A 25,584-nucleotide genomic window follows, 5' to 3' on the forward strand; every position below is an offset into this window, starting at 1 on the left:
ATATTTTTCTGGCATCAAAGCTGTGATTTATATCTATAGAACAGTTGATTAGGACATTGAGAAAATCATTGGTATGCTTTCTGTGTGGGATGTAGAGTTAAAATCCCTCATTAGCCTTTATTTGAAGCAGGTAATTATCATTCAAATTCTAAAGATGAGAGAGTATTGATGGATTGGTAGCTTTAGTCTTGAATGCTTGTTAAAAACAAATGCCTTAATTGTGATGGCCACTATTGACTTGTGAAGTATTTATAAAGTATGTTATAGCTACTATGAATGTCTTGAAAAACAAATACTAGGATTCTGTTTCAATTTGTTTTGTATCTTTTTACTTTTTAATTTTCTTTCTTTCTTTTAAAGTTGTTCATGGTTAAGTCCAGGTTAGTGGTCAAGTTTGTTCTCAAAGTCAGTATTTATAAACTTAATTACCTAAGCATAAGAGTTGAGAAGGTCTAAATCCTGAATATTTGAAATGGGTATAGCTTAGAGGACAGACATGTCACAATGACACTTATTTGGATCATCTCAATAACAAGTATATCTTTAAAATAAAGTCACAGAATTATTTGTAAAAGCATGATATATTGATGTATATTTATTTAAAACAAGAATACCACATTTGGCAATAGAAAGTATAAAGAAGTCTTAGTGTATAATAAAATCATTTTACAACCTATAAAATAGAAAATTAAAATTTTAGAGAACATTGACTATTTTTTAACAAACTGAGAATGTTTTGCCACAAAATTGCCCTGGAAATAAAAACCATACTGTAACAGTACATAACCAGATCATAAGTAAGCATGGAGATTCTCTGGCTCCATGAGTTGAGTAGATATGATTCTATATCCCAGACAAGTGTCTAAACATATGTATCCCTCTTGTTTGGATTTGTTTGAAAACTTAGAAATAACTTTAAACTGTTTTATAAACACCTAACACAGTTAAGTAGGTTGGGAGATGAAAAATGCATTCTGACAAATACAGAAGCTAGAGGTCAAGCCACAGATGAACTTTATTCAGTGACATCCAAGCCAATAATTCCAAATGCTTGGATATTTATCTCATAAAGTCCAAAAATGCTGATCACTTGACCATTTCACAAACATTGATGAAACAGAATAGTGACCATTGTTCAGTAGAAGGTGCAAAGTTCTTGTCAGATCCATACTACATATCATGAAATTTCTGCTGCACAGCAAAGAACCCACCAGCTGTTCACAAGAAACGAGGCTGAGATGTCTGAGCTGAAGAAAACCTAATATCTGTGTAAGGGCAGACACTTCATGCCATGATGGATTTTTGTAAGACTTTCCCAGAGACTCTGCTAAGGTACTGAAATGAGTTCTATATTAAATAGATAGTCTCATTGTATTTTATCACCCACAACTCAATAAAACTATAGTATTCAATGGTTCACATAAGGATGAAAAATTTCATGAAATCTCTGAAAGTAAAATAATGCAAGGGATAATATTCTGAGACTTGAATTTCATTCTTCTGCCTATGGATATACACAGCCAAATTCTGAACAAATATTGTAATATATTTATTTTTATACATTGTACATTTTTATTTTCTCAATATTGTGATTGTACCTTAAAATCTGTCAATGTAAACCAGTACTACTAAATGAATTACACATTATTTACCTAAAGAAATAAAAATATTATTTTCTAAGAAATAATGGCACCAAAGATTCTTATATTACACTCTTATTACTTAGAATTAACTACCTGCACTCTCAAACTACAACCAGTGTGATTCCTAAAACTATAGTAACTTCCTAAAGTTTAACTTTTGATGGTTTTAGTTAGCCTAGGTCGACCAACACTTGTTGGAGTTATCAAGACCTTGGGCAAATAACACTAGATTGCATTAAAAAGGGAAAACTCTCCAAATTAATTATGGCAGATAGCTCACCATCAAAGAGAGGTGAGCTGAATAATTTGCAACATCCTTTCTGCAAAGTTGATAATATATCTTCTCTGACTTTGTATACTGACCCATAGTGGCTGCTGAGAAAAGCACAATTTTATTAAACTTATAAATTATTTTTAAGTAAATAGATTGTTTTGCTCATTTGCAAACATTTATTGAATGCCTTAATATGTACTATGTACTGGTTTATTGGGCTATGACTGTATGTGAAATTTCCCACTGATTAAGACTGCAATGTACTCAGGAGAATTACATGCTTCCCACAGTCAAGTAGAATGGCTCATGCAGGTCTCTACAGCAAGGGTCAGTGAAATGTAAGAATATGGTCACACTTCATCCTTGTGTACCACACAACACAATGACTTTCTTTGGTTTTGTGCACTTATTTATCTCCATTCTTCTTACTTTGTGTGGCTACATTTTTTAACTGAACTAAATAAAATGATAATTTTGTCACATAGACAAAGGTCTGAGGTAAAGTTATCGTAGAAGGTTTATACTGTTCATGCCCTAGTTCAGCTTATTATTAACCATTTCAGTCATTTCTCAGTAACAACATATGGAATATTCATTGTTATAAAAGTTTTTTAATGAGTAATTTACTACTAGTTGCCAAAATATTATACAAAATCATATTTCTTTGATAATTTTTCTTTAGGGGTGTCATATATAAATGTTTTCAATTGAGCTTAAATTCATTCTAAGACACTTCCTACATTCATAGTATTTCCACCCCACCTTGAGGAAGGAACAATTTTTAAAAGTCACTACTCATTCTAAATGGAACACAAGGCTACAGAAGAAATAGCAGAGAAGAGAATTGGAAGAAATCTTTCTCTGCATATCTATGTGTGTCTCTCTCTCTCTGTCTTTTTCTTCCTACCTCCTCCTGTTCCTAGAATGGGACAGCTATAGTACATGAAATCCAGAACTTCTACCTCTTCTACCTGTTCTGAACTAAACTTTTCATATTGCTGCATTTATGGTTACAATTTGGGGCAGAGTAATTCCATTTTGTGCTTGCTTGTTTAATTGACTGTGAGTTCACATGGGCTGGCTGGCTGCGCCTGACACAGTTCTGATGATCTATAATTCTCCTATACTTACTCTATTAAATTTTAAAATTGAAAGAAACAGGAAGGCAGGCATTATCCATGCTGGATGATACCATTTCAAACCTAATTTAGAATCCTGGCAGCATTATACTAAGAAGATAGAGTTGAAAGAAATGAGAAATAGTACAGGCCACTCCACTCTTAAAGAAAACTAAGCTCTCGAGAACAGTGCCCAAATTTTACCTAGAAAGTTAGTAATGGAAATTTGAGGGGGAAAAATCATGTATTCCCAATCTTCTATTCAGTAAGTTAAATAATAAGTACAAAGTGATTTGGCAAGTGGCTGTCTCTAACTATTATGCTTTTATTTTTATTATATACAATCTACTTTCTAACATGTTATACTAAAGTAAAACTAGGCTATGTTCTAAAAAGCTATTGAGATGACTATTAAATACTTTATTTTCAGAAGGGGAATAATATGAGAAAACACTTATTGGACATAATGCCATATGAAATTAACTTTCCAAAGGGTTTGTAATATTATATATCAAGTGTCAGTGATCCTATTTATTTTATTCTTTCCATCAAGAAACCAGATTTAAAGAACTTGTATGACTACTCAGCTACTTAGTGGAATAGTCACAATTCAAGGAGTTACAGTATCGGGGATATTAAATATTGATGCCTAACAAAAAATAATGATTGAGTTCAACAGTATAATCTATGGGTTACCATTTTGAAGCAAAGATATATGATCTAAGATGGACTTTTTCCCTCTATCTACCAACTGTTCACACATTATAAAAACAAAGTTTTAAATTATTGTTGATGAGAATTATAATTAAAGAGCCAGAATGTTTATATTATAGAAAGAAAAAGGAAAATTAAGCACCACAATAAAATGATGGCCAAAAAAGAAAAATTAGGAAGATTAAAGATATACAGAATCAGATTACGAGCTTTTATTTTCTAATCACCCAAGGCACTGTAAACTCTCTCTCAGTAGGTGGTGCTAAAGTTACATGCTCTAGCCTTGGTCCACATGCAAGAATTAAATTTAAAAAAATCTAATCATTCATTGCTAGAAACTGAGGGACAACTGATTCATTTGTTGTAATACTGGCTTAATAACAAATAATATTTTTATCTACATTATGAACACAAGACTGCAAAGTAACATTATTGTACCAAAATAATCCATCACAAACTGAAACCTTTTCTTCAATATGTCTCCTGAGTGTTCACAATCGATATTTTCAATGGATATTTAATAATAAGTAATATAAAAGTTTTTAGAGATTCTCAGTTCTACATAATAATGCAGTTTAAAAGGATAGCTTGAGTTACATAGTGAGTTTAAAGCCAGTCATGATGACACAGAAAAACATTGTTTCTGAAAGAAAAAAAATGTGTAACTAAGGTGCTTACTTTCCCCTAGCCATTTTATCAAAAGAGTAATAACAATACCATTTGAATTTAGCATATTTTAATTTAGAACTCAGTGATGGAAGGCCTTTTCATTTCTCTAACCACGTAGTGCATAATTATATACATCATCCAAACTAAAGACTTGAAAGAACAGAACTGTTCTGTTCCTGGCCTGAGTCAAGTTCTCCAATGCACATATTCGTTAATCTGTACTATCTTTTTGTCACCTGGTACCGCAAGATAGATAAATCTGTCTGTCTGTCTGTCCATCTATCTATCTATCTATTTTCTATCTGAATGTGTGTATATATATATACATACATACATACATACATACCTATTATTGATAAAAATATATATAAAAGTCATCTGTCCACTCTTGACACTATCTTCTTTTTGCACCAGTCTTGGGGCTCTTGGGTATGTCTTTATCTTTCCATTTCAATGTGCCCATGAGAGTTAAGACATGATTTTATTCCATTAACATCCTAAAGAATGCCGACAGTATAACAGGCTGAGATGGCTGCTAGAGAATAAAAATATCTCAATATATCAAACAATATGGATTTTTAGTCAGTAGTTATGACTTTTGTAATTTAACTTCCCTGCCTCCTCCAGTTTTCAGATTACAGGAATAACATTTAATGAATGTAAGATTATAACTGTTTATCTACTAGTAGAGATCTAAGGCTCACCTTCCCTTTCCCACAAATTGAAAGAATGTTAATGACATAGTTTGACTTTGTCAGGTATTTAGGGTGGAGAAAAGAGAGTACCACGGCACAATCTGAGTATTGGCCTAATTGATTGAGATATTAATTTGTATTTGGCCTTAATGAATGGCTTTCTGCTCATATCCTCTTCAAGGAGGGAGACTCGTGCTTTTTTGATTTGGTGTGAAGTGTGGACTATAGGATAGAATTGTTATTCCTTGAGGGATTAGATTAAGTCAGACAAACTGCCTTGTGGTACAAAGAATGTAGACAGGTGCAACATGATGAGGAAGATTTCAGATGTCCAGCAGAGGCCACTCACTGATGACTCCTTTGCCAAGTCAGAACAGTTTTGCCTCAGAGAACAGGTATGCTTGATCTGTAGTAGTGTAGGCCCTGATTCATTGCTTCTGCAATGTACTACTTACTGGGGTACTTGCTTAAACCAAAGGCTCTCAGACTATGATGTCTGGATCTCAGTATGTAGACAAGGAATCTCAGTAGTAGGTAAGTAGATGGGCAAAAGACCAAAAGGATGTCCTTTAAATCACTTGTTATTTTTTGTTGCTACTGTTGTTAGATGGATCTAACTGAAGGAGCATCTAAACAAATTTAGATGACTTAAGGGACTTGAGGTGAAAAAACAAAGTTTCTTAAAAATAACAGGTAGAGCCAGGAGCTGGTAGCTCATGCTTGAAATTCTTGGCTACTCAAGAAACTGAGTTTTGAGGATAGAGATTCAAAGCCAACTTAGCAGACAAAGCTCCAATACTCTTACCTCCAATTATCTAGCAAAAAGCCAGAAGTAGAGTTATGGCTCAAGTAAAGAGCACCAATCTTAAGGGAAAATGTAAGGACTTGAGTTTAAGTCCCAACATTACACACACACACACACACACACACACACACACACACACACACACACACACTATGGTAGTCATCTGAGGTTCTTGATTAATATTTATCTTACATTTAAAATTTATTTCTCATAAAATGAATATATAAGGAAATATTTTTGTGAGATATCAGAGCATAGTGGAATCTGCCAATTTTAACCACCTTGGGCAGACAAGTATACATAGAAAAAAATCTTGGAGTTTTCATAAGGGGATTGAAAGGGCACCCTCATAACCAGTTGCCCAATGAGATAAAGTCATCCTTTGAAATATTTTACCATAGGGTAATAAGGAGGTGGCAGACACGCCCCATCTTGAATCACAACTATCTTTGGCTCACCAGGTTCTTTCCACCACTTTAATTCAGTTCTTCAAACAAACAAGATGTGTGCCAGCTTGTGGGTGGAAATTTGCTGAGGATTATATTTCATCTTTCATTCTGTTTTTTCTAGAGCTAGATGCAGGATAGAGATATTTTGCACACACACACACACACACACACACACACACACACACCTCCATTCTAAAATAAAGGCAGTTTTCCCATGGAGATTTTGCCTTTTGATGAAGCCCAACATCATATGATGAATTCTTATCCTAGTTCTACTCCAGGAATTTTTTTTTGTTTTGCCTAGAGGCTTAAGATGTGTTAACTCATCTCCTACTCACTCCTGCTCTACTGTTATTTCTTTTTTAACCAGGCTTCTGGATTTTCTGATTTTCCTACCAAATGTCAAGAAAATAACAAGAATAACCTTTGTGAAAATATACTGAGATTTGTTCATTGTACTTTACCAAAAGACATTTTATCAGAATATAATATTAGCTTTCTTGATGCTGGTCCCATTTTCTATAAAATAAAGCTGAGCTAATTTTTTATTCACATCATTAAACCAAGGCTGATGTTAAAATACTATTTACAAAGACTAAAATTATGGCTCTCCCATACATATTAAAATTGATTAAGGAGTTTTATTTTACTGAGAATTAACATGCATTGTAACTGGCTCAAAGAAAGAGTCAGAGAACAAATTTATATGCTGTAAAGAAATGTTGAAATGATCAATGAATAGAGATAAAACAGATCTACCTCCCTCTCTCCTTCTCCCTCTCTCTCTCTTTCAATTAACTAAACCAGACAGAGAACATCAATTAAATCACCATTTAACCATCCAGAATTCATCTGTCATTCACCCACTATTTATAAAGGGTTATGGAAAAGCTCAAGCATAGTGAACAGGATTTGAATCTGATCATCAGAAGGGCTGTAAGACAGTATTTAATTTTTCACTGAAAAAGTTTTCCCCAAACAATTATCTTTTTTAAATGATTAATTGTCTCTATACACCAAAAAAATCAATGCTGTTTTTCAATTATTATCTCACTAATACTAGCATGTGCCATAACTAATGACTGTATTATGCTAGAAATAAGTCCCTTCTGTCTTCTTTCATCATTATTTTCCTAAGTGCTTCTCCACTGGAATTATTGTATAAGTACCTTTCTTTATCCAGGTCAAAAGATTTGAATATCAACTATGTATTTAAAATTCCTATAATTATGTAATCAATTCCAACTTCATCTAGAAATTCCCAATTTCTTTTTTTAAATTTACCTCTATTATTAAGTTGGCATAAACTGTTAAATAGACAGTTTGTGCTATGTAAAATCAACCTCTTTTAAACACACACACACACACACACACACACACACACACACACTTTTATTTGTGGTGTGTTCTAATGCACACCACTTAATAATATCAAATTTTGACATTATTTTTTCATCTGCAAGGTGTATTTTCTATTTGTCTACAGACTTACCTTCCTTCTTTACTTCATAAAATATAAGTTCACGAAAACAAGAGTTTTGTCTATGGTCTTTCAGTGATATTTTTTACTATATCTACACAATACATCAAAATGTTAGCCAATTAAACCTACATAGAGGAAATGAAGAAATAAATAGTAAGTGATCCAAAAGTGAAGCTTAGCACCTTGAGTTTTACATGATCAGAAATAACTCTGTTTGAGTCCCAAATATTTCTCAAAATATAGAAAAGAAGTTTTCTACATATAAACTCAAAGAGAACAATTTGAAAGACATTAAATTTTTCTGAATGTGACTTTAAAGCTTAAAGACAAATTTCAGAGCAATCATTTCTCAGAAACTAGTTATGAATAAACAAGTCAGTTGGAAAAACACTTCACTGAGTTCAGTTTGCATGTCCTTCAAGTGAAAAAAGCATACAATTATGCCAGGCAATATTATGATTGGATTGTCCTTAAAGAGTTACTTCGAATAACATTATAATTGTCTATGATGACGTCCTAATTTTTCCACCGAGAGGAAAATATGACTATATCAAATTTACATCGCTCAAACAATGTGATGTTTACATACATTCTTACTCACATACAACCTTTCATTTTAGAGTTCATTGAACTACTCTTCCTTTTATGGCAGCACTTAAGATTTGATTTTTAATGAAGTAATATCAAACTTGCACCTGATGTCATATCAGTAACTCTCTTACATTGAATTATATCCTATTGAACTCAGGGCCTGTGTTTGATAGATCCGTACAAATTATTTTACATCACATATTCATGATAGTAAGAGAGAGCACCATTTTTTTTTCTCCTAACACAACAACATGACAATGCCCAGTCTTTGAGTTTAGGACTGGCACACACATGCACACATACACACAGTGATAGAACTGGAGATCATCACATCAAGCAACATAAGCCAAGTCAGAAAAATAAATGTAATTTGTTTTTGCTCATGGCACCAGACATAATAAATGATTATAATATGAGATGAATATAAAAGGAAGACTATTTGTAAAAGATCTTGAAGGGAAGGAAGAAAGAAGATGATGGTGAGAAGAATGTGATTGACATCAATGTATATTAAAATTAATATATTAATATATACTATTATCTTTATATTATATTTAACAGAATAATTAATGTGTAATACTAAATATGTTGTATAGTATCCTATCATCACCTGAGGGGCATCTGGGTTGGTCCACATCTTTGCTACAGTAAAGAGTGCTGCAATGAACATCGTGAACATCGTTTTGCTAGTGGCTCTAGTATGTCCTTATTTCTGGACATTTGGGTAAATGCCTAGGAGTGGGATTGCTGGGTCACAGGGGAGTTGTATGTTTAGTCTTTTGAGAAATTGCCATACTGCTTTCCATAGTGGTTGAATGAGTTTATATTCCCATAAACAATGAAAGAAGTATTTTGAAAAATGATAACTTCACTATCTTTTCTATAGAACTATATAAAATAACACATAATTCCAATACCTACAATGTGTGGTGATAAACCTTTCATTTTATTTTGGCTCAGTTGAGAAACAGGTAGAAAATTGCCACAGTACTTCTGTATTTATGAATGTGCTTTCAGAAAATATTGGCATGCATTTGGGTCAGTGGATTCTAGGGGAAGTACCTACCCTGAATTTGTAATAGACCCATGTAATAGTGCAGGATACAGAAGTAACCAAAAAGAAGGAGAAGGAAAAGAGGAAGTTTGAGGCCACATGTGCTTATTTTTTTTTTTTTTGCTTTTTTTTTTTTAGGGAGAACAGATTTTTCTGTTTGTTTGTTTGTTTGTTTGTTTTGAGACATGGCTTTGCTCTGTAACTCAGGCTGGCCTAGAGCTTTCTATGCAATTTAAAGTGCCCTGTAATTCACATTCCTCCTGCCTCATTCTCCCAGGTCATGAGATTGCAAATATGTGCCACTACATGCAAAGCTCTTGTTAAATTTGTTGTATTTTGTTTGATTTGTTTAGTTCTTATACTTACTGTATTTCTGCTGTCATCACCCATGGGCATCAGACAGCAAGCAGACTAACAATGAGCTTTGTGCATCACTGACACCTCTTGTTCTCAGGTTTCCAGCTTCTTGGATAGAATAGCTTTTCTTTTCTCAGTTCCCCATCCTGCAAACAGGTATTCTGGGATTAGCCAACCTTTGAGATAAAAGACAAACTAATATGTCCCTTCTCATTTCTATGTATACATCCACTTGGCTCTGTTTTTCTGGAAAACCTCAACTAATACAATATGGACACATGAATTTTAAGAAGTCATGAAATTATAAATGCTGGATGACTGCCAGATGGCCTACTATATCTTCATATGTGGTCAAGCACCCAATATAGTTGCAGATACGTTAGATTCAATGTATCCATGATTTTATTTATAACTCTGTGAGAAAACCTGGTGAATTTAATAATTCATATTGATTCCCATATGATTAACCACAAAGAAGCAATCTGGTTTGGTACCTTCCTTCTTTATAAGAAAATGTTGAAAGAAAATCCTAGAGGAAATCTGTATGAATTTGGAAAGAAGAAGGGTAGCAAGAATCTCAGACACTATTTTTATAAATGCTAGATATATTGGGCTATTCTAGAAAGTGCATTTGTATGACCAATAACAACATAGACAAAATAAAGAGAGAAATTCAACTGTGTCTATAGATTAAGTTCAGAAAATGTTCTATTTCACTGTCATTGAAGGATGATTCTAGTAAAACTAACTTGTGGAATTCATAGGATTCCTTACTTCTTTGTCTATGCAACTGATAAAATATTCAAATATTTTCAATGAGACTACCACAACAATTTCCCAATTAAAATTAAACTCTGTATTACCCATGAATGCCTTTCAAATATAATAACAATCCTAGAAAAAAATATGAAAACTTACCCATAAAACACAATTTAATAATAAAGAGAATGTTGGAAAAGACAGTAGATACCAAAATAAAACACTAAGCAGTGGGAAATGGTTATGATTTTCTGGTCAAAGGCTAAAAAGAAAAAAGAATCCTATGTCAACAAACTTGCACTTTTGACCAGGAAGGAATTCTAGAAATGTGAATGAACAGAGAAAACATCTTGTTTTTCTGTCCCTGCCACTGCAATACAAAATGGAAATTTGAAAACTATGAAAGAATCATGGCACAAACTACCTCTGCTAGAATACCCTTAACCAAATTTTAAAAAAAGGGTAGTAATTGAAATATTTTTTGAAAGTAGGGTTTGTTTGAATTAATGAGAGAAAATTGCAAAGTATCTCTACCAAAGAAATAAGAAAATAATTCTTAGCCAGTTTTCTGTTGGGACTCCATGGCGACTGTAAACTAAGATCATCTATTCTGCAGAAGAGGAAGGAAAAGAGTGGGGAATTATTCTCTATTGAAGGCCTGCAGTGGGTGTACTCAATCTGTCCCAGATGCATTTCATTAACAGAGAAGAAATTAACATTGCCAAAATCAAGTTCATTTAAGGTAATAACAGATGAGAGATGTTTCTGATGATCTCTCTCTCTCTCTTTTATTGTGATTAATAGAAGGAGTACATTATACTCACCAGATAGAAGATGCATAACTTGACAAACATTGATATCCTTTCTCATGACAGGGTCCCCATTTTCATCCCACCCTCTCACCGCTTATCTTGATTTCACCCCTTCCCTATCCAATTTCAAATAACTAATTAAGCACATATAAAACATATCAGAAAATAAGGTGAAATATTGTAAAAATATGAGAAAACCAAGGGATGGCAAAAGAGATGAGAGATAACATAGTACATTAAGGGCAACAGTCACTCATTGTACGGCTTTTGTTTCTTTATCCTGGATGTCCTTACATTTAGTGTCATACTATTTGGCCTTATGTGTCTAGACTTTGTTTTATTGTAAATCTCTGCTAGTAGAGCCCAAGGTTTCTACTGATTATGACAAATGAGGGAGACTATTGGGCCTATGTGCCTTTCACTCTTGCTTGCTTCACTTACTATGATTTATTCTAAGTCTTTTCAATTTCCTTACAATGGGGCAATGCCATTTTTTTCTGACAGCAGCATAGAATTACACTGTGTATGAATATCACATCTTGTTGATCCACTCATTAACTGAGGGACATCTGGGTAAGTGCTGCATGGTAAATAGTGCTGCAATGAACATCATTGTGCTGGTGGATTTAGTATGTCCTTGTTTCTGGATGATTGGGTAAATGCCAAGTAGTGGAATTGCTGGGTCATAGGGGAGCTCTATGTTCAGTCTTTTGAGGAACTGCCATACTGCTTTCCATAGTGGTTGAATGAGTTTGCACTCCCACCAACAGTGTAGTAGTGATCCCTCCTGGCCACAATCCCTCCATCATCTGTTGTTATTAGTTTTCTTGATCCTGGCCATTCTAACTGGAGTGAGGTGGAATCTTAGAGTTGCATTTCTTTTATGACCATAGATATCGAGCATTTCTTCATTTGTCTATAGGTCATTTTTATTTCTTCCTGAGAGAGGACTCTCTTTAAGACTTTGGCCCATCTTTTAATGGGATGGTTGTTAATTTGGAGATTAGTTTTGGAGTGATTCAATTTTTTGAGCTGTTGATATATTTTAGATATGAGGCCTTTGTCCACTGTATGGTTAGTGAAGATCTTCTCCCATTCTGTAGGCTTCCTGTTTAATTTACTAGCTATGTCCTATGCCATAGAGATGCCCTGCAATTTAATACAGCCCCATTTATCCAACCTTTGTCTGATTTGTTGTGTTTCTTGGGCCTTCTAAAGAAAGTTTCAACCTGTGCCCAGGATGCCTAGTGTATCTCCTATTCCTTCTTGTAATGTTTTCAGTGTGTCAGCTTTTACCTCAAGGTCTTTGATCCATTTGAAGTTAATTCTAGTGCAGGGTGAAAAAGAAGGGTCCAACTTTAGTTTTCTGCAGGTGCTTAACCAGTTCTGCCAGCAACATTTGTTGAAGAGGCTGTCTTTCTTCCATTCTATTTTTTGGCACCCTTATCAAAGATTAGGTAGCCATAGGTCTGTGGTTTAATATCTAGGTCCTCAGTTCTATTCCATTGGACTTCAGGCCTAATCTTGTGCCAGTACCAAGCTTTTTTGATTATTATAGCTCTTTAATAGTCTAAAGTTTGGTATTGAAATTCCTCCTATGCCGTTCTTTCTGCTAACAAGTGTTTTTGCTATTCAGGGTATTTCATTATTCCATATAAAATTTTGGATTGCCTCTTCTATTTCTTTAAAGAATGACATTGGGATTTTGACGGGTATTGTGTTGAATTTGTAGATAGCCCTTGGCAAGATAGTAATTTTCACGATGTTAATTCTCCCAATCCAGAAGCATGGGAGGTTTTTCCATTTCCTCAGTTCTGCTTTAATTTCCCTTTTCAGGGTTTTAAAGATTTCATCAAAAAGGTCCTTTACATTCTTAGTTAAGGTAATTCTTAGGTACTTTATTTTCTTTCAGGCTGTTGCAAAAGGAGTTGCTTCCTAATTATTGCCTCATTCCTCTCACTGTTGGCATAGAGGAAGGCAGATTTTTGAGGATTAATTTTTTTCATATTTTTATTGTAATTAATAGAAGGGTTGCATGATATTTGCCAGGTAGAAGGTGCATTAATTCACATACATTGATACCCTTTCACATGTCTTGGTACCCATTTTCCTCCCCAGCGAATTTACCCCTCATCTTGTTTTCCCCCATTCCCTATCCAATTTCAAATAACCAAATACAAATATATCCGAAATATCAGGTAACAAAGTGAGATACTGTAACAATATGAGATAACCAAGGGACAGCAAAAGAGATGAGAGATAACATAGTACCTTAAGGACAACAATCATTCATTATATGGCTTATGTTTCTATATCCTAGAGATCCTTTCATTTAGTGTCATACTGTATGGCCTTGTGTATCAAGGTTTTGCTCTATTGCAAATCTCTGCTATGAGAGCTCAAGGTTTCTACTGATTATGACAAATGAGGGAAACCATTGAGCCTAAGTTCCTTTGATTCTGGCTTATTTACTTAATAGGATTTTTTCTAAGTCTTTCCATTTCTTAACAAATGGGGCGATATCGTTCTTTCTGACAGCAGCATAGAATTCCATTGTGTACAAATACCACATCTTATTGATCCATTCATCAACTGAGGGACATCTAAGTTGGTTCCATATCTTTGCTATGGTAAATAGTGCTGCAATGAACATCAATGTGCTTGTGGATTTAGTATGTCCTTGTTTCTGGATGATTGGGTAAATGCCAAGTAGTGGAATTGCTGGGAGCTCTATGTATAGTCTTTTGAGGAACTGCCATACTGCTTTCCATAGTGTTTGAATGAGTTTGCACTCCCACCAACAGTGTAGTAGTGATCCCTCCTGGCCACATCCCCTCCAGCATCCTGTTGTTAGTTTTCTTGATCCTGGCCATTCTAACTGGAGTGAGGTGGAATCTTAGAGTTGTTTTGATTTGCATTTCTTTTATGACCAGAGATGTTGAGCACATGTTGGCCCATGTGTCTATGGGCCATTTTTGTTTTTTCTTCAGAGAAGACTCTCTTTAAGTCTTTGGCCCATCTTTTAACAGGATGGTTTTTATTTGGAGATTAGTTTGAGGGTTAATTTTATACCCTGCTACCTTGCCAAAGTTTTGAATCAGCTCAAGGAGCTTGGGAGTGGAGTCTATAGGTTTCTTTAAATACAGAATTATGAAATCTGCAAAGAGGGAAAGTTTCATTTCCTCTTTCCCTATTTGGACAGCTTTATGCTTGCTTCTTGACTTATTGCTCTGGCTAGGAATTCTAATACTATGTTAAAGAGGAGTGGAAAGAGTGGGCATCCTTGTCTCGTTGCTGATTTTAGAGGGGATGCCTTTAGCTTTTCCCCATTAAGTATAATACTAGCTGTGGGTTTGTGATCCACAGCCTTTATTATACTGAGAAATGTTCCATGGATTCCAAGTTTCTCCAGAGCTTTTAGCATAAAGGGGTGTTGGATCTTGCCAAATGCCATTTCTGCATCTATTGAGACAATCATGTGATTTTTGTCCTCGCTCATGTTGATGTGTTGAATTATATTAATTGATTTGCATATGGTGAACCAACTTTGCCTCCTTGTGATGAATCCTGTTTGATAATAGTGTATAATTTTTTTCATGAATTGTTATAGACGGTTGGCCAGTATTTTGTTGTGAAGTTTTGCATCAATATTCATCAAAGAAATGAGTCTATAGTTGTCTTCCTGTCTGGTTTGGGAATGAGGGATATATCGGTTTTGTAGAATGAGTTTGGCAAAGTGCCTTCATTTTCAATTTCGTTGAAGAGCTTGAGGAGTATTGGTGTACTGGTGTGAGCTCTGCTTTGAAGACCTTATAGGATTCAGCTTGAATCCATCTGGCCCTGGGCTTTTCTTAGGTGGAAGGTCTCTTATTGCCATTTCTTTTTCAGTGTTTGGAATAGGCCTGTTTAGTTGTATTAGGTCTTCTTGGTTCAGTGTGGGTATGTTAATATTGGCTAGAAATTCATCCATTTCTTCTAGATTCTCAAATTTCATGGTCTAAAAGGTTTGAAAAGTATTCCCTCATGATGCCTTGGATCTTGGTAATTTCTGTCCTGATATTACGATTCTCATATGTGATTTTGTTTATTTTGGTATGTTCCCTGCTTTTTTTGGTAAGATTTTGTTAATTTTTTCAAAGAACTAACTCCTTGTTTTGTTGATTCTTTCTAAAGTTTTTTTGGACTCCATTTAATTCTGCTTTGATTTTAATAATTTGCTTTCTTCTACTGGGATTAGGGTTGGTTTGTTGCTCTTCATCCAGGAGCTTAAGGTGACACATTAAATGGTTGGTTTGCGATTTTTCCTATTCGTTATTGTAGACACCCAGAGCTATAAATTTTCCTCTGAGTATTTTCCCAAACTAGCTGGTATTTTGTGTGCTCCTTTTTGTTAAATACCATAACTTGTTGGTTTTCTATTTTGATCTCCTCGATGCCACATTGGTGATTCAACAACGTGTTGCTCAATCTCCATGAGTTACAGGGTTTTTGTCAGTAGAGATGGGTGTTCAGTTTCAATTTGATGCCCTTGTGGTCTGAGAGAGTGCAGGGAATAATTTCAGTGTTTCTGAATCTGCCCAGGTTTATTTTATGCCCTAAAATATGGTCTATTTTGGAAAATTTTCAATGTGTAGCTGAAAAAAACGTATATTGTTTTGTTGCTGTGTGAAATAATCTGCAAATGTCTGTTAAATCTATTTGGTCTATACAGTTGTTCAATTCTAACTTTTCTCTGTTGAGTTTTTGCCTGGTTGATCTGTCCATAGGTGAGAGTGGTATGTTAAAGTCACCAACAATCACTATGTTTCGATCTAAGTGTGGTTTTAGTGAAAGTAAGTTTACTTGATGAAGTTCGGTGCTCCGGGATCAAGTATGTAGATATTTAGAATGGTTATGTCCTCCTGGAGGAAAGACCCCTTTATTAGTATGTAGTAACCTTCTTTGTGTTTTATCGCTCATTTTAGTTTGAAGTCTACTTTATCTGATATGAGGATGGCAAATGCAGCCTGTTAATGGGGGCCATTAGCTTGATAGAGTTTATTCCAACCTCTCACTTTCAAAAAATGTTTGTTTATTGGGGTAAGACATGTCTCTTGAAGACAGCAGAATGATGGATCTTGCTTTTTGATCCAACTAGATAGTCTATGCCATTTAATTGGAGAGTTAGGTCCATTGATATTGAGAGTTAGGATTGAGAAATATTTATTAGTTCCTGCCATTTTTTAAAAGCTTTCATTAGGTCCTGTGGTACTTAGATGGTATGATTTTAAGTGCCATTTGTTTCTGTGTATTACATTTGTGTTGGTTTTCAATGTGTAGAACATCTTTGAGAATTTTCTGTAATGTTGGTTTGGTTGCTACCTAATGTTGAAGCTTTACCCTGGAATGGAATGTTTTTATTATTCCTTCAGTTATGAATGAGAGCTTAGCTGGGTAAAGTATTCTTGGTTGGTAGTTATTTGTCTTTAGGGCATGACATATATCTTTCCAATCTCTTCTTGCTTGCATGGTCTCTGCTGAGAAATCTGGGGTTATTCTGATTTTTTTCTTTGTAGGTGATTCTTCTCTTCTTCCTGGCTGATTTTAGGATCCTTTCCTTGGTCTCTATTGATCCTGTTTGGATTATAATGTGGCAGTGGGTTGCCCTTTTCTGATCACGTCTGTTTGGGGTTCTAAAAGCTTCTTGTATCTGGATGGGCCTGCCCTTCTGGATATTTGGGAAGTATTCTGAGATGATTCCTAGAAGTATATTTCCAATACCATTGACCTCTTTCTCTAGACCCTCCTCAATACCAATTAGCCTTAAATTAGGCTTCCTAATTGTATCTTGGACCTCTTGAAGCGTTCTCTCATATGTCCTAGATTTGGATTGACTCATTTTCTGTTCTTTCTCTATAACAACTAAATTGTCTTCAACCCTGGAAATTCTCTCTTCTGCATTGTCTAACCTGATATCAAAGCTTTGTACTTTATTCTTCATCTCCTTTGTTTCTAATTGCTTATTTTTGATGCCTTGCATCTCTTGTTTTAGATCATGTATGGATTTCTTTAACTCCTTGATTTCCATTTGAGTGGTTAGCTCAGCAGCTTTACTCTCTTTGGACATTTGTTGGAGTTCAGTCACCTTTTTGTTTGTGGATTCTATGAATTCGTCCATTTTTCTTTGAAAAACATTTATTATGGCCTCCTTTATGGCTTCCCATTTTTCACATATCATCTTGTTTATGGTTTCCTCTTGTTTAGCTATGGCTTCCTCCCTTATCTCTTTCTTTATATTTTCACACTTTTCATTAATCATGTTTATCAATTGCATTTGTATAGCACTTAGAGGACTCTCCTCTAGATTTGCCACTGACTGCTCCATTGCCTGTTTATATTGGGTGGGAGACGCTATTCCTTGATTTGACATTTTTCTTGAGTTTCTTGTTGTGCCCATTTGAAAATGGGAGCAAGATTAATACTAAACAAGATTATAATTTTTCAGATATAACCAACCTAGACCTCTTTAGCTGGCTGACAATAGATGTTCACCATTTTAGATTGGTATATCACTCTCTTTTTCTTTTTGTGCACTTACAAACAAATCTAATATCAACACTGATTACCGATTTATGACCAAAACATTAAACCCCTCAATCCAGTCTCTATTGTATTTAAGTTCCTCTGGACCTAGAGTATAATTGAACACCTAGATAAACAGTATTGCTCAACACCATCAAATGTTGATCCATGCATTGTAAGAGTTGAAGGATGAACAAAGGACCAGAGATAGAAAAATAGTATGAAAGACAATAGGGAAGGTAAGAAAAGAATAATGCAGGAGTGTAAGATTATTATAGTAATGAAGAAAATTTATAGCGTAAGGTGACAGAATATTTGAGTACAAAGTTTAGAAAAAATTAGATAAAACTCATGAAAATAGGAAGAGTAACAAGAAGAAAATATGGAGAAAAGAGGGAGGTATAAATAGGAGATTTCAATGATAAAAAGTTTAAAAAAGAAAAAAGAAACAAAACAAAACAAAAATAACAAAACAACAACAAAAAAGGTGGGGGGAGATTCCGCAATATTGTGAGTTCTTACCCAAGAAATACTAGGATTGAGAACCAGGAGATTCAAAAAGCCGGTGACTGTATTAATATAGATACCATTTCTATCCAGACTGTACCCAGAACTGTCACTATGTTTCTAGGAACGACCACAGTGACAGAAGCAATGTGGGAAAAGAAAGAGAAAAAAAGGGAAGGAATCATAACATTAAAAAAAAACTGTATATGTAAAATGTCAAAGAAAAAATAAGAACACCTAAAATGCAAATGAAAAGGGGCAGAACAACAAAAATACAAAGAAGAATTAAAAAAAAGGAAGAAAGAGAAAAACAAAAAGGTATTCTTCAGCTTTTTTTGGGGGGGCGGGGGGAGTTGGGCAGGATAGGAAACTTGTGTCTCCACTAAATTAGGGATCCAAACACTTCCGAAAAGTTTTTTCTCTTGTGATTTGGTTTTGCGGTTTTTTTTAGATCAGATTGCTTGACTGGGAAAACGAAACTGAAAGAGACATGGGCGGCTTTGTTTACCAGGCTGGCGCAGGGGAAGGACTTCAGCAGCACTGGGCCGGATTTTCGGCTAAGGGATCTCTGGGAAATCCTTTGCCCTTTAGAATGTTGGTGCTGCCTGCACCACCTCTCTGGTTGGATTTGGTATGGCTGTGTCTTTGCCAGCAGTCAAGATGGCGCTGCTCTCAGCTGGAGGGGGAGGGGCTCCCTCCCAATGCCATTCTGGAGCAGAAGTGGAAACTTCTCCTCGGAGGTACTCACAAATTGCTGGAGTCTCCGGTTCCGTGAAGCTGGCAGGTCCATGCACGGCCGGATGACGGCTCTGGGCTCGCGCAGGCTCTGTGTGGCTCTGTCTGCAGCAAGCGGGTTTGCACCACCGTAAAGAGCTGTCTGCTCAGATTTAGAAGAGAACCTTTGTCTCTGTAGCCCTCCGCGGCTGGGGCCGCTCCATGCTGCCTTCTTGAAACTGTTTTCTGTCTTTCTCCTCTCTGAAATCTCTGTGGCGCTAAAGCTTACTTAGAATTGATTTTTGGTTAAGAAGTTTCCCATATGCTGCCAGAACTGGTATCTTGGCAAGAACTCAAAAAGACTCACTGAACCGCCGCCATCTTCTGCAGATTCTGATCTCTCTCTCTCTCTTTAAACAAGGTCCTACTTTTCATCAAATGGTTGGATATGAAAATTGACTGAAAATACCAAATGTTAAAGATAAGGAACAGCTAATAAATACTTTTATTTTACACTGGTGACAATATAAATTGTTGCAACCCTGTTGAAAATCTAGCTAGAAGATCTGCATTGCTAGCAATGTATGTTATCCTTAGCAATTTTAGTTCTACGTTGATGTCAACAGAAATGTGTATGTGCATTCACCAAACAATATGCACAGGAAGACAGATAGTAGTACTTTTTATAATCTATTCCAAATGGAAAACATGGAAAGGACTTTCATCAGCAGAATAAATCCAGAAATCATTGAGGCATGTTTAGCTAAAGAACATTCTGTAGTGCTGAAAATGAATTTTATCTACATAAAATATTTTTTAAATCTTTCAAAAATATTGATAAATCTTGTAAATACAGGGTAGAACAAAAGAACCTATGCTGTTTTCGTCCCTTTTACAGTTCAAAATCATGGAATTCTTGACGCATACAGAGATAAAAGTAGGCAGGGCAGTAAAAAAAAAAAAAAGAAGAAAAGGTAGCCTTTGGCGTGCCAATGCAACTCAGCTTGTTAGAGCTCATGCAGCATTGCAGTTGCATTTTGTATGCATATATGTAAATACATTATGTTTTAAAAAAATGGTTCCCAGAAAATATGTTCGCAGTTCAGATCTGGGAGCAGAATGAAAACTCTGTGCTAATGCATACTAATTTATAATAATGTTTAACTTACTGTGCATCCTATGAGTGAGGAAGGGAAGGACAAACTGGGAGAGAGAAAGGGAAGGGGCAGTATGATTCAAAAAGAATTGTGGTCATTATCTGACCCAAGTCACTGTCATCCCTCTGTCTGTCTTCATTCCAACAACAATAAAACATAAAGAACAAATAGATGAATAAAAGTCAAACAATTTTGCTTTTATGGACTGGTAGATTTCATAATCATCTTTCCTATTAGCCCAGGGAAAATGTCAGCATGTTTTATTTATCACAAAACCAGAGTTTGCTATTGTTTCTACAGTTTCGTATACTTGGTTCCATTCCCAATCTTTAAAAAAACAAAGAATAAAAATATAGTTAACTCAAAAGATAACATAGCTGCCTATAAACTTTTAACATTAGAAATTATTTTCAGACAGTACTTACCTATTACCCACAAAGGTCCTGTGAAGCAGATGACCAATAGATACATTGAATGGGAATGAGTGTATATAAAAACTGTTTAATTAAACACATAGTTCACACAGCTGAGACATTAGATAACCTGTTTTTGCCAACAAAATACATTAAACTCTTTCCCAATCTACTGGATTTTTGTACTCTCAGATTTTCCACAAACCACAGCATTGCTAAATAGATGCTGATCAGCTGGCTCACAGAAAAGCAAGAGGAACATTGAAACCCAGAGAGAATCACTATTACGGAAAGTTAGGGAGTAGTGTAGAAGAGGCCAAGGTGGCACAGAGAAATCCAGGAATGAAGGCATTGTAGAAGACGGGCCAATTGTGCGAAGAGGGACATTGGTAGAGCTGTACAAAGATTGTTGAACAACATTCACCTAATCATGATATGTTTACCAAAAGGAAATATTACCAAGAAAAATTTAAATAGACATTTCATTTATTTGTGTGAGGAAGATAAAGATACTTTGCCTTTTTAAAATTCATTTTGTTGTTGTTGATGTTGTTGGTCATGGGACTTGAACTCTGGGCCTGGGTATTGTCCCCAAGCTCTTCAGCTCATGGCTACAACCCTACCCCTTAAGCAACAGCACCACTTCCAATTTTCTGATGGATAATTTAAGATGAGTCTCATGGATTTTAGTGTGCAAGCTGGCTTTGAAACATGATAATCAGATTTTTGCCTCCTGAGTAGCTAGGATTACAAGTATGAGCCACCAGCGCATGGCCCTATTTTAAGTTCTTTCTACATAGAATACTTCATTTTGTATTTATATTTCTTTTTTTTTTTGCCAGTCCTGGGCTTGAGCTCAGGGCCTGAGCAATGTCCTTGGACTTTCTCAAGGCTAGAGCTCTACCACTTGAGCCTCAGCACCACTTCCGGCTTTTTTCTATGTATGTGGTACCAAGGAATCGAACCCGGGTCTTCATGCATGCTAGGCAAGCACTTTAACCACTAGGCCAAACTCCCGGCCCTGTATTTATATTTCTATGCAAGTGTTTATACAATGACTACAATTGCTTGTATCCAACTCATATGTACATTTATTTATATGCATTTAAATATTTAGATAGTATCTCATTCCACATTAACATCTATAATTTATACTTTGGTTAATTGTCTCACAGGTAGGTCAATGTTGATTTATGTGATACTACTGTAAAAGATTCTATTATTTGACTATGACATAATTACATACAGTTAGCATTATATTTGTGAGCATTAAGTTACTTCCAACTGTTCATTATGAAAAAATGATTCAGTGATTGATTGAATGCATTACTTTATGTATGGAGAAAGTTTGTCTGATGGAATAACTAAATTAGAAGTATAATTTTAAGGTTTTCAAAAGATTTCCACATGATTTCATATGGATCTCAGTTACATATCAATTCAAGTTGTCCTTTCTCCAAATATTCATCATTATTTATGTTTTCCCAGTCAATTGATCATACAATAGTATTTTATGATCATTTAACATGTATATCACCCACTTGGCCAGTATGTCTTTTTTTCATGTTTGTGTGTATGTGTGTGTGTTTCTTTTATTTTAATTAATAGAAGGGTTACAGTTATATTCACCAGATAGAAGGTGCATTACTTCACACACATTGATACCCCTTCTCATGTTTTTGTCCCCATTTCCCTCTCTCCATCCCCTTCCCTCATCTTGTTTTCTCAGATTCCCTTTCCTATTCCAAATAAACAAATAAACGTACATACAAAATACCAGATAACTAGGTAAGATACTGTAAAATATGAGAATAACCAAGGGACAACAAAAGAGATGAAAAATAATATAGTACATTAAGAAAAGCTATCACACATTATATGGCTCTTGTTTCCATATCCTGGAGGTCCTTTCATTTAGCCTCATCTTATATGGCCTTTGATATCTAGGTTTTGAGCTATTGTAATCCTCTGCTAGAAGAGTCCAAGGTTTATACTAATTATTAAAAATGAGGGAAACCAGTGAGCCTATGTTCCTTTGGGTCTCGCTTACTTCACTTAATATTTTCCCAAGTCTTTCCATTTCCTTAGAAATGGGGTGATGTCATTCTTCCTGATGGCAGCACAGAATTCCATTTTGTATGAATACCACATCTTGTTGATCCACTCATCTACTGAGGGGCATCTGGGTTGATTCCATATCTTTGCTATGGTAAATAGTGCTGCCGTGAACATCACTGTGATAGTGGCTTTAGTATGTCCTTATTTCTGGAAGACTAGGTAAGTGCCAAGTAGTGGAATTGCTGGGTCATAGGGGAGTTCTATGTTTAGTCTTTTGAGGAACTGCCATACTGTTTTCCATAGTGGTTGATCTACTTTACACTCCCACCAACAGTGTAGTAGTGATTCCTCCTGGCCACATCCCCACCAGCATCTGTTTTTAGATTTGTTGATAATGGCCATTCTAATTGGAGTGAGGTAGAATCTCAGAGTTGTTTTGATTTGGATTTTTTCATGTGTCTATTGCCCATTCTTATTTCTTCTTTAGAGAAGTCTCTCTTTAAGTCTTTGGCCCATCTTTTAATGGGATAGTTGTTACTTTGGAGATTAGTTTTGGAGTGATTCAATTTTTTGAGCTGTTGATATATTTTAGATATGAGGCCCTTGTTGTATGGATATTGAAGATCTTCTCCCACTCTGTGGGCTATTTAATTTGCTATGTCCTTTGCCATACAGAAGCTCTGCAGTTTAATGCAGCCCCATTTGACCAAACTTTCTTTTAATTTGTTGTGTATATGGATCTTTATTAAGAATGTTTGGCCTTTGCCAAGGAGACCTAGTGTATCTCATATGCCTACTTGTAAAGTTTTCAGTGTATCTGCTATTACCTCAAGGTCCTTGATCCATTTGGAGTTAATCCTGGTGCAGGGTGACATAGAAGGATCCACCTGCTTAACCAGTCCGGCCAGCACAACTTGTTGAAGAGGTTGTGTTTCTTCCATTCTACTTTTTTTACTCCCTTATCAAAGATTAGTTGGCCATAGGTCTGTGGGTTAATATCTGGGTCCTCAGTTCTATTCCATTGGTCTTCAGGCCTGTTCTTGTGCCAGTACAAAGCTGTTTTGGTCACTATAGCTCTGTAGTAGAGTCTAAAGTTGGTATTGAAATTCCTCCTGCACTGTTCTGTCTGCTAAGAATTGTTTTTGCTGTACAGGGTCTTTTATTATTCCATATGAAATTTTGGATTGCCTCTTCTATTTCTTTAAAGAATGACTGCTAAGAATTGTTTTTGCTATACAGGGTCTTTTATTATTCCATATGAAATTTTGGATTGCCTCTTCTATTTCTTTAAAGAACAACATTGGGATATTGATGGGTATTGCTTTTTTTGTAGATAGCCCTTGGCAAGACTGTTATTTTCATGATATTAATTCTTCTAATCCAGGAGCATGGGAGGTTTTTACATTTCCACAGTTCTGCTTTAACTTCCTTTTTCAGGGTTTTAAAGTTTTCATCAAAAAGGTCCTTTACATTCTTAGTTAAAGTAATTCCTAGGTACTTTATTTTCTTTGAGGTTATTGCAATGGAGTTGCTTTCCTGATTGCTGCCTCAATCCTCTTGTTGTTGGCATATAGGAAGGCTGTTGATTTTTGAGAGTTAATTTTATACTCTGATACATTGCCAAAATTTTGAATCAGCTCAAGCAACTTGGGAGTGGAGTCTATATGGTTCACTAAATACAGAATCATGTCATCTGCAAAGAGGGAAAGTTTCACTTCCACTTTCCCTATTTGGATCCCCTTTATGCTTGTTTCTTGCCTTATTGCATTGGCTAGGAATTCTAATACTATGTTGAAGAAGAGTGGAGAGGGTGAGCATCCTTTTCTCATTTTTGATTTTAGAGGAAATAGCTTTAGCTTTTGCCATTAAGTATAATGCTAGCTGTGGATTTGTGGTACACAGCCTTTATTATACTGAGGAATGTTCCATGGATTCCTAGTTTCTCCAGAGCTTTTAGCATAAAGGGGTGTTGGATCTTGTCAAATGCCTTTTCTGCATCTATTGAGACAATCATGTGATTTTTGTCCTTGCTCATGTAGATGTGTTGAATTATATTGATTTGTAAGTGTTGAACCAGCTTTGCATCCTTGTGATGAATCCTGTTTGATCATAGTGTATAATTTTTTGATGAGTTGCTGAAGATGATTGGCCAGTATTTTGTTGTGAAGTTTTTCATCAATATTCATCAAAGAAATGGGTCTATAGTTGTCTTTCTTTGATGAGTCTCTGTCTAGTTATGGGATGAGGGCTATGGTGGCTTCAAAGAATGAGTTTGGCAAAGAGCCTTCATTTTCAATTTCATTGAAAAGCGTGAGGAGTATTGGTGTGAGCTCTGCTTTGAAGGCCTTATAGAATCCAGCTGTGAATCCATCAGGCCTTGGGCTTTTCTTGGATAGCAGGTCTTTTATTGCCATTTCTATTTCAGTCTGTTTAGTTGGATTATGTCTTCTTGGTTCAGTTTCGGCATGTTAATATTGGCTAGAAATTAATCCATCTCTTATTGATTCTCAAATTTCTTGGCATAAAGGTTTGAAAAATATTCCCTTATGATGCTCTGTATCTTGGTATTTTCTGTTGTGATATTTCCATTCTCATCCGTGATTTTGTTTATTTGGGTGTGCTCCCTTTTTTTGGTAGGATTTGGTAAGGGTTTTTCAATTTTCTTGAAAAACCAACTCCTTGTTTTGTTGATTCGTCCTATAGGTTTTTTTTGGACTCCGATTCATTTAATTCTGCTTTGATTTTAATAAT

At 35.3% G+C, this 25,584-nt stretch overlaps 1 pseudogene; it reads left to right on the forward strand.

Annotated features, from left to right (window-relative positions):
• Window positions 1-5,421: 5,421 nt before the first annotated feature.
• LOC150065050 (DNA polymerase iota-like) overlaps window positions 5,422-25,584 on the forward strand; it is a 51,224-nt pseudogene continuing 31,061 nt past the window's right edge.

Source organism: Megascapheus bottae, chromosome 3 (genome assembly GCF_031878675.1).
Source record: "Megascapheus bottae isolate mThoBot1 chromosome 3, mThoBot2.hap1, whole genome shotgun sequence".
Lineage (NCBI taxonomy): Eukaryota > Metazoa > Chordata > Mammalia > Rodentia > Geomyidae > Megascapheus > Megascapheus bottae.